General features: G+C 32.9%; 1 protein-coding gene across 3 annotated transcripts in view; it reads right to left on the bottom strand.

The window, feature by feature from the left end:
- The window catches only part of LOC142987691 (uncharacterized), a 397,705-nt gene that overhangs the window by 200,376 nt on the left and 178,764 nt on the right, over positions 1–18,565 (bottom strand). Inside the window, exon 2 of one of the 3 annotated variants that reach the window (XM_076136635.1) lies at positions 11,636–11,659. The exons of the other annotated variants lie outside the window; for them this stretch is intronic. The gene's annotated coding sequence lies outside the window, so the exon portion shown is untranslated. The remainder of the gene's footprint in view (positions 1–11,635; positions 11,660–18,565) is intronic. 3 annotated transcript variants of the gene reach the window in all.

The raw sequence follows: 18,565 nt of genomic DNA on the forward strand, positions 1-18,565 counted from the left end.
ACGTCTTTTATAAAAACTACTTCATCTGCTACTAGCTGTGTTTTCACACACATACCTAACTTTAAGGTCTCAATTTCGTCTAAGGTAAGGTGTCTAGAATTCGAACTATGTTTACATTGAAGAGATGAAAAACCTTAGACTTCTGGGCAATCAGTCTTTTTACAAATAAAGTTTACACATTCTTAAAAGAGACAGCATACTTTATCATTTGTCCGTTTACGATTAACTTGAATCGTTTCAAAACGTTCTCAAAGCGTGTCACAATCAAACAATTACAATGAAATGTAATGGTAAATTGTCGTAAATTGTCTCCCACTTATCACCCACTAGCCTTAAACTTGGTATTATAGTTACATTAACTGTTTGACGCTTGTTATAACACGTTTACACGGTTCGAGGCGTTAGACGAGTAGAGGTGGGTTAAGATTTTTATGGGGAGATTATTTAAGTAATGGTAAATGCAGTTGAGTTCCAACCCGCTGTTGGCCAGCGTGGTGGACTCAAGGCTTAACCCCTTTCTCATTCCGAGAGGAGATCCTTACCCAGCAGTGTGATATTGATTGCTGCTTCTGCTAGTCTCAACCTGATTGCGGATGTTGATCAAAGCATCGTTAGTTTATTCTGATGGGGATTTGACATTTTGTATGACGAACTGAATTAAATTGACTCAGGTATTTTGTGAAATCAACTGGAAACGTTATATTTTTAGGTACAGTGTGAAAGCCATCATTAATCTGGATTGGTTTGTGTCTTTGTGACAAAATCTTTAGATATTTACTGAACTTCACAGCAGATTTAAAATTATCTCCAGAAATACTCATAAAAGTACCTAAGTACTCATTTTTCACTGATGATTACCAACACGATGACGTGAGAAACTTTAGTAACTTTCTAATTGAGTACGAAGTCATTTTGTCAATGTATTGTGACAAGTCCCTAGTCGTGGTCGTTAGTGATTTATTTCTCTTTTTGAAACGACCACAAAAGTCGAATTACCTCGTTATTACGTTAGTAATGTTGTGTGAAGTAATCGAGGAATTTTGTAAGCTGTTTGTATTTCTATTTTTAAGTCGATTTGTTACTTCTGCAATCCAAAATATGTATATCATTTTTAAGATGATATTTTTTTTGATAAATTATCAAGAATGAGATCATACTAGTTTTTTTTAAATTACCACAACATAATTCGTTGACTTTGTAATAAATTAGAAGACATTGGGTGACAATCAATGTTCCGTCACAAATGTTCAAAAAACACAAATTATATTCTGAATCTACCATCAAGCTTTAAAGAATGTGTGCATCACAAAATAGAATAATATTTATTTGTTGTGGACAGGAATCGAACCTAAAACACTGCCGAATAGCCGTGTCAAAATTCATAGCTCTCGACATACGCTCCATCAAGTTACAAAAATTAACTTTTACTTACCAAACATTTATTACTACCAAACTGATTTAATAAAAATTATATCAAAAACTAGCCTAGTTCATTGTCCTTAGTAAATAAAACATATTCTTTTATATCTGTAGACACATGTGACAGACATGTTGAATTGTTGACTTTTATTAGTTTGTAGCGTTTTATTATACTAGTGTGCTTTACGGCTGCGCCTGCTGGCCAGCTGTTATATTGCATTGTTTGTTAGAGGTCAAGGGTTCAATTTAAGGGTGGGATTTTTGTTACTTATATTTGAGAAAGCGCTGGCTAGAAAAGGTATTAAAATTAGTTTTTTGCCCAAACAAACCTAAGCTAATCCGTTTCTAGACTTAGAAATAGCTTTTTCTATTCTTTTGTCTCATTTTTGCACAAAAAACTCTCAGCTAATCATTTTCCAAGCTTATGAATCACTTTTTTTATTGTCTCCCTGGACAAGATTCTCCGCCAGGAATGAGGGTGAAGTTAGGCATTGAGTCTATTTCGCTGGCCAATTATGGGGAGGAGACGTATTCAACGCTACATGCAAGTTTTCATCTCGATGTTCAATATCATGATTTTGAATACACGCATATAACGTCACAAACTGAATGGTAAACTTACTTAAGTTTTATGAACCTTAATTTCTACGACTGACAACAAATATATTTTATCACGCCTATTAAGATAGCACTTAAAGACATTCTTAAACATAATTTCACACAAAATGTTCCTCTAAAAGCAATATCGTTGAAAAAATCGTACGAGAAAATCTATAACAATGACTTATATCCTTAAATAATGTTTTATTGGTACTTGTAGTATTACGATACGTAGTAGAGATTTTATTGAATGTTGAGATAAATTGAATAACACTTAGAAATACTAGCTTTTATTGCTAGAAATACAATTGAAATATCAATGTATTTTTATTCTATAAGAGATTTAAATAACGTTAGACATTATAAAAACATTACCGCAATAGTAAAAACGTTTATTGTTGAAAACTCTATGTTAGTAATAATATGCTGTGTATCCGACTGCTGAACTTAAAGTCCCATACATAAAGGCAAAGTGCTATTTGGCTTCCCTTAATTATCTTTACTAATATTATAAAGCTGAAGAGTTTGTCTGTTTGCTTGTTTGAACGCGCTAATCTCAGAATCTACTGGTCCGATTTGAAAAAATCTTTCAGTGTTAGATAGCCCAGTTATCGAGAAGGGCTATAGGCTATATAACATCACGCTACGGCTATTAGGAGCGGAGTAGCAACAAAAAATGTTACAAAAACGGCGAAAATTTTGACTCATTCTCTCTTATGTGACGCAAGCGAAGTTGCGCGGGTCAGCTAGTATTGAAATATTCTCAATTGGAGCCTAGACTTGATAAAGTGCCAAATACTTATATATGGCAATAGGCTCACTCTGTGGTACATGGGAAAAACTTCGTTAATATACAAACGTGTTTATATCATACATCTCTACCTATACCTTCAGACCTAACAGGCGTTAATATCTATGTGGGTATATCTTGTAGATATTATAATATAACTTAACTAAGTCATCATACAAGTAGCATTTCCAACTTTAAACACTTACTTCTTAAAAACATAACACAAAGTTTCCCAGAATTAATTTCCTTAACTCATACTAAGTGACACTTCCAGCCCACAATTAACGAACGCCAGTCATTCAATAAAGCATGATAATGTACAAAGCATGATATTATTCTATTAAACGTTTGACCACTTAATTTCGTTGAGAATATGAGACACATCCGTTTCGCGAAGGGAAATCTTAACTAGGTTTTGCCGCGATTTGGTAGTAGAATATGAGGTTACAGTGACTGTGAATACTTCCTGTGATATCTTGTTGCAGTTTAGTATCTACTATCATGTGCAATTTTATTATTATCTATCGTGTAGGTCAATCTAGTGTCAAAGTTGTTTAAGCCTGCCGAAAATCTGTAACATGGCTTAACAGTTACATTAATGATAATAGATACACCAGGACTGACAATTAATGTGCTTTTCAAAGCACGGAGCCGCTTAGCTCACATACATTTAAGAAGCTCCCCTTTAAAACTTATTTTGCATCATTCACAATTAACCATGTTGTCAAACAGGACCGCCAGTTACGAGTACTACGTCCCTAAACTTTTTAAAGGATATCACCGATATGGTTCGTGTATGTTTCACCGGGGCGCCAAATATTTCCATAAGTATTAAATATATAAATGTTATAATTAAGCACATATTACCGTTGGTCCTGTATGACATGTATAGATGTGAATGAACTACAAGAAACAAGGGAAGTTTGTAGGGCTCGTAGCAAGTGGCGTTTTTTTGGTCACTGCTTACCCTTATAGGAAAAAATGAGTGTTTTTTATGTATGTATAGCGTACATAGTACATAGCGCTAAGTAACATCGAAGACATTTAAAGACACATAAATTGATGACGTAATTGATATTCAGAACACATAAGTACGTATATTTGCGAATGTCACGGAATTTGTATAAATCAAACGAAGATTGGTTACGTCAAGCAAAATGGGACGACCCAATTATGTTTCTTATTTATTTTCATGTTAATAGTATACATAGATATGTTGTTAAGGCGGTCAAAGACATGAACGAATATGTTTGCAAATTCTTAGAAGTATAAGCAATTATGTAGCCATAATATAGTAAGAAACTCACAAAGAAAGTTCAGTATTTTGGTTGTGTTTCTACTTTGAAAATCAAAAACCTATTACTGTCTTACGCCTGGATGAGTCTTTTAGAAATAAAGGACATTAAATTTTAGGGATTGAATTTGGCGATGATAATCATGGTGCGCTGCGGACTTTGCATCTTTTCAAGAACGTTAAATAACTCTCAAGCATGCAGTTTAAACATGATGCTATAATTGTTTCAATTATATTGTCGTCTTCAATTATATTGACTGATTCATAAATAGTAGATTCGGGTTTAAATGTAATTTGTGTCCGTTGTTTGCATGTATATACCCTCTTAAGACAAATTCCTTCTAACCGCTAACGTTATATAAAAATGATATAGAATACACTGAGCAGATTTCTTTAAAAGAAATAGTTGACGTTGAAAAGTTGCCTTCATTCAATTTGCTTTGAAACTGAAACGTATAAAGTTACGTAAATATAAATCAAACAATGGTATAAAGAGGTTTTATGATAATGTTAGTGTAAGCTTTGAAGTTTTGCATTCAGATTTACAAGATTACTGAGACGGGCTTAAAATATTGTGATGTTTAACTTTTGGTTTAACTTTGAATGAGTTTTTTGATTTATTTATACGACTAAGAATAATGTTGAGAAATTTTATTAAACTTATTTAGGATAAAGATTTTTTTACAAGTTTTGTCAAAAATATCGTGTAACAGATATTGCGATTAAATGTTATTGTCATTCGCATAAATTTAATAAAAGCCTATTATCAAAAACTTAGCACGGATAAAATAAAATTAACAATAATTAGCAAAACACATTGACATAATTTTAAATTGGAATACAAATGCACCATTATAAGCTATTTCAAAAAGCAATACCTATTATACAAAATTAATTACATTCAAATAATCCGAACACATTTTACCAATCTGATGCGTTACCACAATGGGCTTAATACACAGGAAACACACACAAAACACCTGACAGTAAAATACATTATCATTTACGTACAAAATGTGTTCCAACTATAACATCAATTGAACATCGAATTAAATTAAAAGCAAGGATAAACTTTCACAAGATAACAGACTAGACGATAATCCTGAATCTCTCAAAGTCAATCCAGTAATACAATTTGTTCAAAAAACTCACAATGTACCTAATTTGAGTCGACTTCGACGGCTAATCCATCGTCAACCTTTTAAAGTAATTGAACGTCTCTATGTTTGCGTTGAACAAATTCTAACGTTTTTTCCTCAATAGAAGGATCGTTTACGGTAGCTTCGCTGTCATTCATCACTCGTACCTTATCGAATAAGACAAAGAACTCATCACAATGGGATCGGGAGGCTTTCCTCGCCGGCTGTTCACTCCGTAGGGACCTTTGTAATCTGCATCGACGATTTGTGTTCTTCACAATAGAGGGATCATTTAGGTCCCTCTCTCCAGTATTGTGCATTGATACTGCTCGGAATGTTAATGTTTGTTTAGCATTTGAAATTTATTTGCTATGTAAATCTGTTTTGAAATAAGGTTTTGCTTGCATTTAAATTGTTTAAGATCTAAGGGTTTGTTTGTATTTATGTACTGACTTAGTTAAAGATACATTAGTTTGAAGATTTAAAGTTATAATTTTATGTAAAGGAATTTATAAGTTATTCATTCGACTGAATCTGATTAATAATAAATCACTCTAATACCAAAAACTTCATTTTGATACCATTTTGAGAGCTGAGAAATTGTTTTATTTACAGTAAACTAAATTACAGAGATACACGTGCAAAATTAGCGATACTCGGAGTTTGTAACAATCAAATCAACCTTAGACCCTTTGAAATCATACCCAGAGCTGTCTGTCATTTTAATTCGAAAACGTTTTGTAACACAAAGCACGTCCAATATACGTCTCGTATTCCAAACTGAGATCAAATGAAACTCGTTGAAAATAACCGTTTTCGAAATACGAAATGGAGAAATATATGATTCAATTTCCATCTTCTTCGTCAATTTGAGTCTCGTTCTTGCTTTTGTAAGAGTGTTTGCAGGCTGGAGACTTTTTATTGAACGATTCTGTTGGTTGCTTAATTACATATTGCAATGATTTGTATTGAAAGTGTTATAAAGTTATAGAAAAATGTTTCACCAAATCTTAATCATCGCCTCCAGTGTTATTTTAAAGCAATTTTAAAATGTCATAAACATACAAAAGCGATTCGATACTACCAAATCTGACTGAAAAAGTCGGAACCCTGTAAAAACACTGGAAAACCTGTACTTACACGTTTTAACCCATGACAGGAACAGTCATGGGTTAAACTGCCGGGCAAGAGTCTCGAACGAGGGAGGAGTTAGGCCTTGGAGTCCACCACCACGCTCGTCAAGTGCGGGACTTAGTATGGAACTTTAAGTCATTCAAAGCATGCATTATCAATTAATCTTTTTAGTTTCGCAAAAATACCAAGCTCGATTAAGTTATTGGTAGATAGTATATGGTCTGCAAAACCTCTAAGGCTTCGTTTCAAACGGTTTTAATGCACTTAAAATATTCTAGAGTGTCATAAAAGTAGAGTAAGTTACGAGCGTCTGGGGAACAGTCATGTTTTAGTGATGTACTCGGCTAGATAATATCTGTATCTAGGCGGTCTGAGATATTGCCCGTAAAATATTTTTAGGTATTTCTCTAAGGCCGGCTGTTTTATAGTTGAAATGTATTAGGAACGAAAAAAGAAACCGTAGGTATTAGAACTGTGTTTTTATTTTGCATGAAATAACATTCGTTTTTTTATTTACCAGATAACTTAAATAAATATTTATTAACACTATGAGATATTTCTTTTTACATTAATAACGAAGATTAAACTGCGCTTTTACTTTAGGATCTCGTAGTGCTCAAAAGCTCCGACTCCAAAAGTCGAACTTCCGACTAATTTTACATTACCGACTTAAATAAAATTTTAAAACTCCGACTCCAACTCCTGTTTAACATCCCTAAAATGTGGTATAAAACTAGCACCCCTCTTGGGATTAATATAGAAACTTTATTATGCGTTTTAGTTAGCGTTTTCGTTACGTTCTTGCGTACTTTTCATTACTGACGGTAATTTTTATTTAAATTATGATAATGTAGGGGATATGCTTTTAGTACGCGCTAAGCAAATCACCGTCATTGTCACGCACTTACATTATGAGTGAGAAACATGCACTCATAGTGAAGTATTCTCGGAAAAGCGGATATATTTTATACACCATGAACGTTTTCTTGTGTACGTTTCAGTTGTTTGTTTCGCAATACAGCTTGTAATGTTTACGTTTCAAAAGTATTAAATAATTAAGTCGGTTCATTTAGTAATAAGTCATTAAATGAACTTTAAATATAATAATTCAAATTATTTTCATATTTAAAAAAGAAACTTTTATGCCTATATAATTTTAAATTCTATTATGTTGTTGTCTTTTTTGGTATTATTGGTGCTTTTAATGCCGCATTGATATATATTTTACATTGATATAAGTTTATTTTGATATTGAAATTAAATAATAACAAATAATTTCATAGTTTACTGTTAACTATCAAACACCTCCAAGCCAACCATACAAACTAACCCAAAATCGATCATAAAATTCAATCATTACCAACTGAACGATATAAATTCGCATCGAATCGGACATTCAGCGTTATCGAATTGATTCGAGTTGATAATCGATTCGGGCATGTTTGATTACGGTGTTTGCTCGTTTGGGCCCGCTGATTGCGAAACGTCAAATTGAATAATCGTACTGCAATTATAGCCGTCAACATTTTCAATGTTTACATTCATTTGTTAGTCGCAGAGATTTACATAATTTTGCTCCACCGTTATGTATGCGATAAATGGTTTGTGAAAATTGGTCGGTAGCTTTAACCCTATTGTTTTTGTCAATGTCTGTTATTTTAATATTATTGGATGGTCGTATTTAATTTTGTTGTTTCTGTATGGATTTTGTAAACGGTATTTGTGACGTGTTGTTTATTAATTCTATTATTGTTGCTTTTATTAAAATGTGTGCGATATTTGCACACTTTATTTAAAAACATTTAGGAATAAACTGATTGCATACTGTAAGTCTAATAAATACTAAAGATGATCCATTATACACAAAATTGCATTGAAAATAAACAGTTATTAATTTGCATATAAAGTCGACCTACGCTCAAAATCATCAAGCTACATTGTTCCGCCCAACAGCCAAACCGACGTATACACTCCGGAATTTTCTTACTCAAATTTTCATAACTCCAATCAAAGCCACATGTTTCAAAATACGCAAACATTTAATGAACAAAAAACACCAAACAAAATGAAACAACAGGTGCGGCTCGGTCCTAATCAGTTATTCTGGTGACGTCACAACTCGTTATTCGCTACACGCACGTGTATGTATACACCCTGTATACTGTATACATGATGTATACAAAATATACGTCAAAATGTAGAGATCTGTTTGACAAAATTAAACGACTCTCGCTTGTCGAGTGCGATGTATTTGTATTGTTGTTTTTTTAATTAATGTGTCGAGAGATATTGTTTTTAGGATTTGCGTAAAGGATTTGGTTTTGATATTCGAGGTTCTGTGGTGGTAAATGTTGCAGTGAACTCAATGGTGTTCGGTTAGATTCTTTGGCTTGTAAATAAGATTTTTTGCGATTCGCAGATTAAAACAGTTTTTCAGTTATATAGGGTTATCAATGCAGACAGAATTCCTTTTCTATTTCAATTTGAATGTTAAAATAATTAGCATAAATATTATATTTAATTGTTCATTCCAAAACAAGCTTTTAGCATCTTACTCCAGTCAATTACTGCTATATTAAAATGTTATGCCTGTGGAATTATAACCAACTAACTACTACTTCATTAAGCAATCAAGCATCGTTAACTGAAACATTCTAACCCAAATCCATGTTCAAATCTCGTTATTAAAGTAAAGAAACAAGAAAATGAAAACATAAATTGAATAATCAAACAGTACCTTTTAAAGAACATTTCCTTTCTCCCAAAATCCAAACAGACTAGGTTTAAAATCAGATTTAACGTCAACCAATTTGGATTCGCGGGGTGACCTCATCGCACGCAATCAACAGAGCAAACGCGAAAATATCTTTGGCAAACATAAACAATCGAATGCGTACCGAATTCGGTCGTATCAGACCGATAGCCGAGTCAAAACGAACTACCCAATTAGGAACATACCAATTATAATGAGTTGTCAAAACAAGGGTCTCGTTATACAAACACACCTTTACAGCACAATCCAGTCTTATTATACCTTCTTAAGGTGCATTTTTCCTCGTTTTCTTACAATAATAACTTTGTAAATTTAATGCCAAAGTTGAATTGTGAAAGTTCGGTTTACGTTGCGTAGGATTTGTTTAAAGTTTAAAAGCAAATCCGGCAATTAGTGTGTTGGATATTTTTTTTGGTTCAAAATTATATTACATTTCGCTTCATTCCGGTTAAACGGGTGACTGGTCTGGGAAAGTTTTAGTAGTCGCTGCTTTTGGTGTTATTTAATTAAACTGGATATTTTTCTCTAAATGTGCGTTTCATTTTTCAGTTGCGTTTAATTAAAGCTACATTTCAAGGTATTTTATTTAGACTTTTCCATACGTATTTCTGCCTCGGGGCGGTATATTTAGTTGCATCAAATTGACAGGTGTATAATTTGAAAAGTAAGTTACTAATAGCTCTGTGCTTATTGATGAAAACTACCTTTAAATTTATAATTCAGATAGTTTTCAACAACAATGGCGCATAATAAGTTAAACTGTTAGGTATTTTATATTATTAACAGCGTTACTATTAACTTAACCCTGTACTAATAATATTCGTATACATTCATATTATTTTATTTTAATAAGTAGGTAACGTAATTAAGAAATTCATATCCCGGTTAAGACAGTAATCTACCCCAAATACAGCCATCTTAAATTTCCTCGAACAAAGAGTTAACACAATTTACGAGAATAAATTGTCGATCAAAAAGCTCTCGCAGGTTGTAATAACCGATTGGCATTCCCAAGAGTTCGTAACATAGAGTGTAATAGCTTTATTAATCTTCTATATAATTTCCTCAGAGTGATTGATGGTGACTGATGACGGCTGGAGGTTATCTTGTCACAGCTATGTCTGTTCAATATCACGTTTGAGGGAATCACATTTATTATGTTTTTGGTTGATTTTTTAACTGATGAAGGTTTCATTGGACTTTTTGGCCATTTTTGTAGATTTCGTGAAAATTGGTCTTGGTTGTATGACATTGTGTACTTAACTTCAATATATCCAAGCTTTTATAGTGATGATTACATCTGAATCATGAATCGTTTTATTCACAACTGTAACTTGTTTTGTATTTGTTTAAGCAAATATAACACTATACATTTAGTTTTAGTTTAGTTATGTTTGTTTTTTTTTATAGTTTGCCCAATAATTTTTTCGATTTTTTTGTCGAATGTACATTTGTAAAATATTTTCCGCAAGGTTCCAACGATTTCAAGTGACATAAAGTACTATCATTATTGGGAACATAAACGACTAAATATATATCTTCAAGGGCTCTATGTTCACTGTCAACAAGGTCGTAAGTCAAAACATATTTCTCGTACATTAGACACGTGGAGGCCATTATGTTCAATCTACCGTGATGACTAGATTCCAGCCTAAAAATCATTACCTAAGGTACCAAAATTAAACGGATTGCGTGACTAAAATGTATTCAAAAACCTCATTCGCCACCTTACATTATAACTTTTGACTATTTCTCAGAAATTTGAACACTAAAAGTTGCGAAATTTGACACTAATGTATGTAGATTGAAACCTCGAGATTGTAATTAAACGTTCTAGTAATAATCTCATATGATTTGGGTCAAAAATTCTACATTTTCGGGGAACGATTTTAAAGTAGTTTAGTTGATTTTATTACAAATTGAGTTGGAAATTAATATATTGTCCGGTTAGTCGTTGAAACTAATAAACAATATCAGTTATATTACGATTTCTTAGAAATTCTGAAAATGTTTCATAATAGATTTTCACGAAACTATTAGGATTTAAACTGAATAATTGTAGTTTGTCAAATAATTTCTATATTAACTGGCTAACTGTCCGCGTAATAGACAGATGTATACACAATTGTTAATTGCGTGTATCATTATGTAATTCACGCAGTGGCACATTGAAATATTATGGCAAATTCTATTAAATATTTATCTCAATTCTCTACCACTATCGACTACCGACAACTGGCTAGCCGTCGAATAATTATGTATGACAATCTATATCTAACAATCTATATCTATCTATAATAACAATCTATATATACATATTTAAAGCTAATAAAACTTATTTTTAATACAGTCCTAAATCTAGTTAAAAATAGAAAGATCTGCCACTTCTAAATATCAATAACACAAATAAAGCTATCACTAAAAACTGTCAAATCCATTCGCGTATCAACTCAAAAATAAATAAACATACAAGACTTCGTACTCACGATTGAATCACGAACGTTTCTCACCTGCAAATGAAAAACATGTACACATTAGAATAAAAATAAAATATACACAAATGTTCTTTACTTAGGCGGTTATAAGTGGGTTTTCAAAACCCCATTTCTTTATAAAAAGTTGTAAAGCCCCTTTTCATTCATGCGAGAGGCTTTCAGACACACATATAAGGGGTCAATGTATTGTATGGTACACGTGACGAGTGAACGAAGGTTTTACGTAAAAGCCTCCGATGGAGTGACAATTTGATGTGTTTTAAGTATTTTACGATTGACGCGCCGGATATGTGACTGAGTTCGTAAGATGTGAGTACGTTTGAGAGATTTGTGTCTACAATTTTTGAGAAATACGATTGTTCATTCGGTCAAATATTATGTTAATATTGGTAGAAAATAATTTGGTTTCAATTTTGTTCTTTAAGTAAGTTACTTGTGGATTGATGATAACTTTGGATTTTATCTACTGCTTTTGTAAGTTTATAGCACGTTAGTATTATTCGCCTGAACCATAGGATAAGCATAATTATAATTTGAACGTAGGTTTAACCTACATTCCAAATTACTATTTGTTATACGTTTCACGCAACTAGGAATTCAATGCACTTATTTTCGAGAAGATCATCATCACAATTCACCCAAAATCATTACCACAATTTCCCACCGCTCAGCACCAATGAATTGGGTTGCATTTTAAAATAGCGAGCCATTTAAACCCGCAGTTACAGGTACACGGAACAGCTGAACTTTTGAAATGGAACTGAAGTGTATTCAGCTTGAGAGAATAAACAGAGGTACTTTGGAGCCCCGGACAGATTTAGTGCTGGTTGCCCCGAGGTTTATTGGTTCGGTTTAGTTCTAGTGAATTGTGAGTTGGTTTTTTTATGAATTTGCTTTTTTGGTTAATGTGTTTGTGTGTGCATTTTATGTTTGTAAAAGGATTATGTTGATTTGTATAACAATAATCTTCTAGCTCGAACAGGAACCAGAACAATTGCAAGCAGACAGGTGGAAGAATTTGGAGGAGACATTTAGTATGGAGCAGTAAAGGCTGTATTTAATTTTTTTTTCTTATTTTAATTAAAGGTTTACAATTATAGAAGAAGGTTGAAGACATCCACATGTAAGACTTTGGTGGAGATCTTTAGTTTGCAGCAGTAAAGTTTGTATTTATATTAAAGGAAAAACAATTTGACAAACAGCCAGTCGTCAAATCTGGTTACCAATATTGAACGAGATTTTCGAAAATCTTTATTATCGCCGTTTTAGCTATTTGTTGATTTTTATCTACTTTTGCATAAACTTATATCCCAATATTATAAACACCTATTATAGAATTTAAAATTGGCATCTGGAAGTTAAAACTACAGCATTTTTATTCTATAATAATTCATACACATTTTACACCCCTAAGCCACAACGCTATAAAAACTACAATGCATTGTTATCTAAGTATCGAGTTACGCAAATTGGTTTACACCACATGTATGAAGGCATGATCGTCACCTCTGACTGTCATATGATAGCGCAGGGACCCCGGCGCCAATACTCGACTTTCATTGTTACAAATACTAAGTGGAAAATATACGCAGATGTGATTATGCTGTGATATTTGGTTCGCGGGGAAGATGTTTATGCCTACATAGTCTGATTGAGTAATATTTTGTATTTCTTTTAAGATAGCTGTGCGGTACTAGTACCTTATGTATACATATGTGTTATAGCCTATGTGTTATTTTGAATCTTCAGCTACCTACATACCAAATTTCATCCTAATCGATTCAGTAGTATTAGCGTGAAAGAGTAACAAACATCCATACATACTCACAATCTTTCGCATTTATACTATTAATAGGAACGCGGATGCTACTCCCGCACAGGCCTTTTGGGCCACGAACGAAAGTGCACTAAGTCTATCTGACGCCATCTTAATCATCTGCAATAGATGTGTACAGGCCAATGATGATGATGGAAGACTTATACCAACTTGACGGTAACAAAATTTTCCATGAAAACGCCCCATGGGAATGCTATTCGAAGCAGCTATTGAATACAACAACTAGTATTATTATAAGTTAGTGCATTGAACTCAGTAGCATAACATAGAGATAGTTTCGCCAGTTTCGAGTTATAATACATAGTGCCGTGTGTCAGAGGAGACGAGACATTGAAGCGAACCACGATCCGCTTTCATGTGGTCCTTGTACACATAGATTAAATTCGCAGAATAGACGTTTGAATACAGATTTTTGTGCTAGGATTCATTTTATTTTTATTACTTTTTATGTGTAATATTTATTTGGTTTTTTATTCTGTTTAGTCCTGTAATAAAAAGGTTGACTTTTTATTACAGGACGTGTTTTGTGTTTAATAATTAATTTCTTAGTTCAATACTTTGACAGATAATTAATTGCTTACCATTAGATAAATACAGGCAAGTTAAGAAATGGGATTTTAGGAAAATTTATTCAGGCACCTTTAGTATCTAGTTACCGGACGGCAAGTCTACACAAAAATTGTGAAAACAAGAGTGTTTCTAATAGATTTTTATTAATTTAAACCCCGAAACAAGATCAAACAATACAGCATTCTGTTGAGATGGTATTCTTTTAAACAAAAAAATATATACAAGTATCTTAAAGAAAAGTGCAATGACTACTTAGTATTGCACTTTTTAATATAACACAATATTTTACTTTTTCTATTTTCTCTGCACCATTTATGCAATGCTATGCAATACAACAGTTATAAAGAAAACCGGGTTCAGCAAGTAGGTCCTGTCAACAATGTTCTACTTCCGTTAATCACATAATAAGATTAGATGCACAATGCATACAAAGAAAGTAGTCCAGTCTTATCTATGACAAGTTCTTTATTGTCTCTGATCTGTTGTTAGAGAAATATATTATGCTGTTGTTGTTAGAAGATGTATATTATGTTTTGTTGTCTGAATAGTTTATAGTCGTGTAACATATTTTTGATATAAGTGTGTGAATAAATAAATATAGGAGGAATAGAAATAACGCTTGCTTGTTGCGGTTTATGAATAAAATTGTAACATTAGATATGTATTGAAATATTCCGTATTAATAATATATTTATAAACGCGGAAGTGTGTCTGTATGTCCAACTGTCAGATGTATAAACGGCTTAAACGCTGTATTGATTTTGATGAAAAAAACATCCAGTAAATGGGAGAAGACTCGGGAATAAACACAAACCTTATTCATGTATCAAAAAACATAACTTTTTCTTAAATCACCTTCAAGTAGAATCTTGCTAGCCAGTTAGTTTCATATGAGTTCATGTAAAGCCAGTGGAAAGTCTCCTCAAAACTAAAATAAAATACACTTATAGGCATAATATTATCTAGTTCACCGTCTACATTAACATCATCTTTGACAAAGTGTAATATTACATTCTACACCACAGATTTCATACGCTCCGTGGAGATTCACGCAGACGTGCGGCGTCGGGTTACGCGACTAGTCAATAAAAGATCCACTACGGTTTCGTGTTGCGAATAAAAATATACCAATTGTTTTCACTTTTTGTTACGATTGTACAAGAAATATGTATTTTTTTTGTCTTTGAGAATGTTTTTCTGTTTAAAACGTTTATAGGTTTGCTGTTTTCTTTTTGGATTTTTCTTAACTGCAAATAAGACTTTTTTAACCGACTTTACAAAGGAGGAGGTTTTTAATTTTTACCGACTCCAAAAGTGAATGGAAGGAGTTACATAGCTACCTATCAATCGCCTATGTACGACGTATTGTTGAGTTAATTTTCATTATTTTTAGTTTTTAAGTGTATTTAATTTGTAGTCGGCTTTAATTTTTTTGTTTAAAAAGTGAAGTTTAGATCTGTTTATTTTTGTTTCTAGTACCTGATATTGAATTCCTATTTGCAGAGTGATCGTTTAATTTAGACATGACAGAGTCGCAAATGTGTTTTTCGTGGAATCGAAAAGTTTGTAGCTCTCTAAAAATAGGTTTTTAGTTTAACTTTTTTTTATTATCGGATATTTTGGACCGATAGACCAATTTTACTACTGTTGCAGAAATGCACTCCCTTTCTTTGTTCTTAGCCAAAACTGCCTTGTATTAATACTTCATACTCTCTTTCTCGCTTCCATGCTATTAGTACCATATGGTAGTGGAGTCAGCCTTTCTGGTCTTTCTCCTCCACTTCGCTCTGTCCTGGACATCGTCTTTGGAAACCTCACACTCAGTCATATCTTTCTGCACTACAGTTACCCAGCTAGTTTTGGGCCATCCTCTGGATCATGTTTACTTCTTACAATAATATCAAAAGAAATAAAAAAGTCAAAGGAATGTATAAGTCGCGACATCTTACAAGCATTATGAAAATATTACCTTCAAATACATTAGCGCTTACACAAATACCTATCCATCTTAGCTAATCCTAGCATACCTCAAACGGGATCAGAATCTACACTCAAAATCCAACCACTGTTATCACCAACAAAATTTTGAACCAGTAAAGAACTTCATGTAAATAAACCTTTGTGTCCATTGTTGATAAAGCATCGTTAGAGGTGCGTGACATACATACTGATGTGTTATGATTATGTCGAGATTAACTCGCGTGGAAATGTACCTCGATTCTCTACCACTATCGACTACCGACAACCGAACTGTCATCGAGAAATTTTGTATGAAAATCTGATCAGCGCCTCTGACGGGTGTCGTAGGAAACATTTTGGCAGTACATTCTAAATGTCAAATTTCGATAGCTAGCCGGTTGCCGGTAGTCGATTGAGGTAGAGAATCGGGCACAGGGTATTGAAATGTTAGAGAGTGGAAGGTTTGTTGTGCATAGATGTTGCGAGAATTAAAATCAAATCATTGATTCATTTAGGTCAAATGCTGACACATTTTATGATGTTCATATTTATGTAGCCAGTGAAAGAATGCAACCAGTCATACAATAAATTATTTAGGACAATGAAAGTAAGTTAAAACGACTTCCTAGAAAACACTTCGTTAGTTAGCCTGTAACATCAAAAATTACATGCAAAGAAGTACGGTTTTGTAAACATACGCAGAAGTTAACTTCGCTTGATCGTTAAGCAACGTAAGAGTCTGTTTTTAAATCAGTATAAACCAATTAATTTGTACACGAATGATTACGAAACCATTACAGTCAATTATTCGAATATAAAATTGTAGGCAAAAAGTCTTAAAATAATTGAAAGTGCCTATATTCCTATTTCATATACGTCATAACTTTCGACCTAAATTCGTGCTTCATCAGCAATACCTACAACGAAAACCTTCTAGAACCTTCCAATATATCTTGATGAGCTATTTAAAGGAACATCCCAAGTAAATATGATGTAATATTTACAAAGTTCGCAATGAATAGTGTTCGTTTAGATATACGTGAGATAAGTTACAAGTGAACTGTACAAGTGCCTACTGAGTAGATTGGGTACAGGGAATTAGTATTACTGACGGAGTAGGTTCAGGAGAAATAACATTACAAACAGAGTAGGTTGAAGTCAGAGAATTAGATGATATCGACCTTAGGGTAGGTTGAGTAATGAAACTTTTATTATAAATAAATACTAAGTATAGATAAAATAAGCATTGTCTTCACAATCCGGAATGCCTTAAGTCCTAGTGAGCAAAGTGTAGATTGAGGTGCAAATTATTCAATAAAATGCAAAGTCAACGTGACGACAGATTTCTTATCAATATGATAAATACTATAAGATTGTAAAAACGAATTTATTTTTCCAAATATTACCAACTGGACAAGATATTTCCTTGATTTGCAAGCAATAACTGCAACCTCTTACTAAACAGGGACTTATGCATAACGAAGGTACTTTTTTCCATACGCTTAAGGCGCCATGACGCTATGCTTATCCAAAACATAACCACAACAGATCTTATCCTGTAAAACAAAACTTTCGCTACTCGTGCACTGTTTCTTATGCGAAGTTTTTATCTCTTGTTGTTATCGCAGGCCTACTGATTATGACTGAAGATTACATGAATGTATTAACGTTACACAGATAATATAGTAAAAGAATATCGTGCAAGAGGCAATTTTAAATGCAAAGTTCATGGATGTTGATAGTTGGAGATGTTTTATAGTAACGACAAGGAATAATGTACTTATTTATTTTATTTTTGTAAATAAAATAAACCAGCCGCTCGTCCCGTCTTCACCCGGCTTATAGAAAGTTGATATTAACAAATAATACATTATGACCTTTCATAGAAACTGTTCTATCTATTGGTAAAATTGCATGGAAATTTGATAAGTATTTTTTGAGTATATCGCGAAATTACAGATGCGGCAAGAGGACTTTTATTTATGTTGATGTCTGTATTATTATCGTCCATATTGCTAGAAACATTGATCTATGAACTAATAAAATGAAAACTGAAAGACTATTATTAATTCGACTATCTAATAATATCAACAAAATCTCTTTATCAGTTAAACACGTAACCAAAACAAACAAACTCTCAATATAATTTCGTTACATTATTTGTAATTAAAAAAGTTTTCATCTCGTTTGCGGTTTTGCGTTTAATAATAATTACTAGCGTTTCCCTCCCACTCGTCCTTTGGGAAAATGCGCATTTTTGTTATATGGAATATTATTATGTACTTAGTAGCAGTTTCACAATGGGTACTAATGTATATGAATTGAAAAAGTGCTCTTTTGAGATTGATTATAATTTTGTTGGATAAAAACAGTAGGTTAATAAAATTACGACAAGATGTGAGCACAGAAAAACAAGCTTTGCAGTCCGTTGCAAGTAGTGTTCCTTGGTCTCTGCTTTACCCCCATGGGAAACGGCGTTTGAGGAATTGGTAGGTACATACGTAGTCTATAAAATTAATTATCAAAAATGTGCAGATGCCAAATGAAAACGTAAA

The sequence above is a fragment of the Anticarsia gemmatalis genome, chromosome 3, assembly GCF_050436995.1.
Source record: "Anticarsia gemmatalis isolate Benzon Research Colony breed Stoneville strain chromosome 3, ilAntGemm2 primary, whole genome shotgun sequence".
In the NCBI taxonomy this organism is placed as follows: domain Eukaryota; kingdom Metazoa; phylum Arthropoda; class Insecta; order Lepidoptera; family Erebidae; genus Anticarsia; species Anticarsia gemmatalis.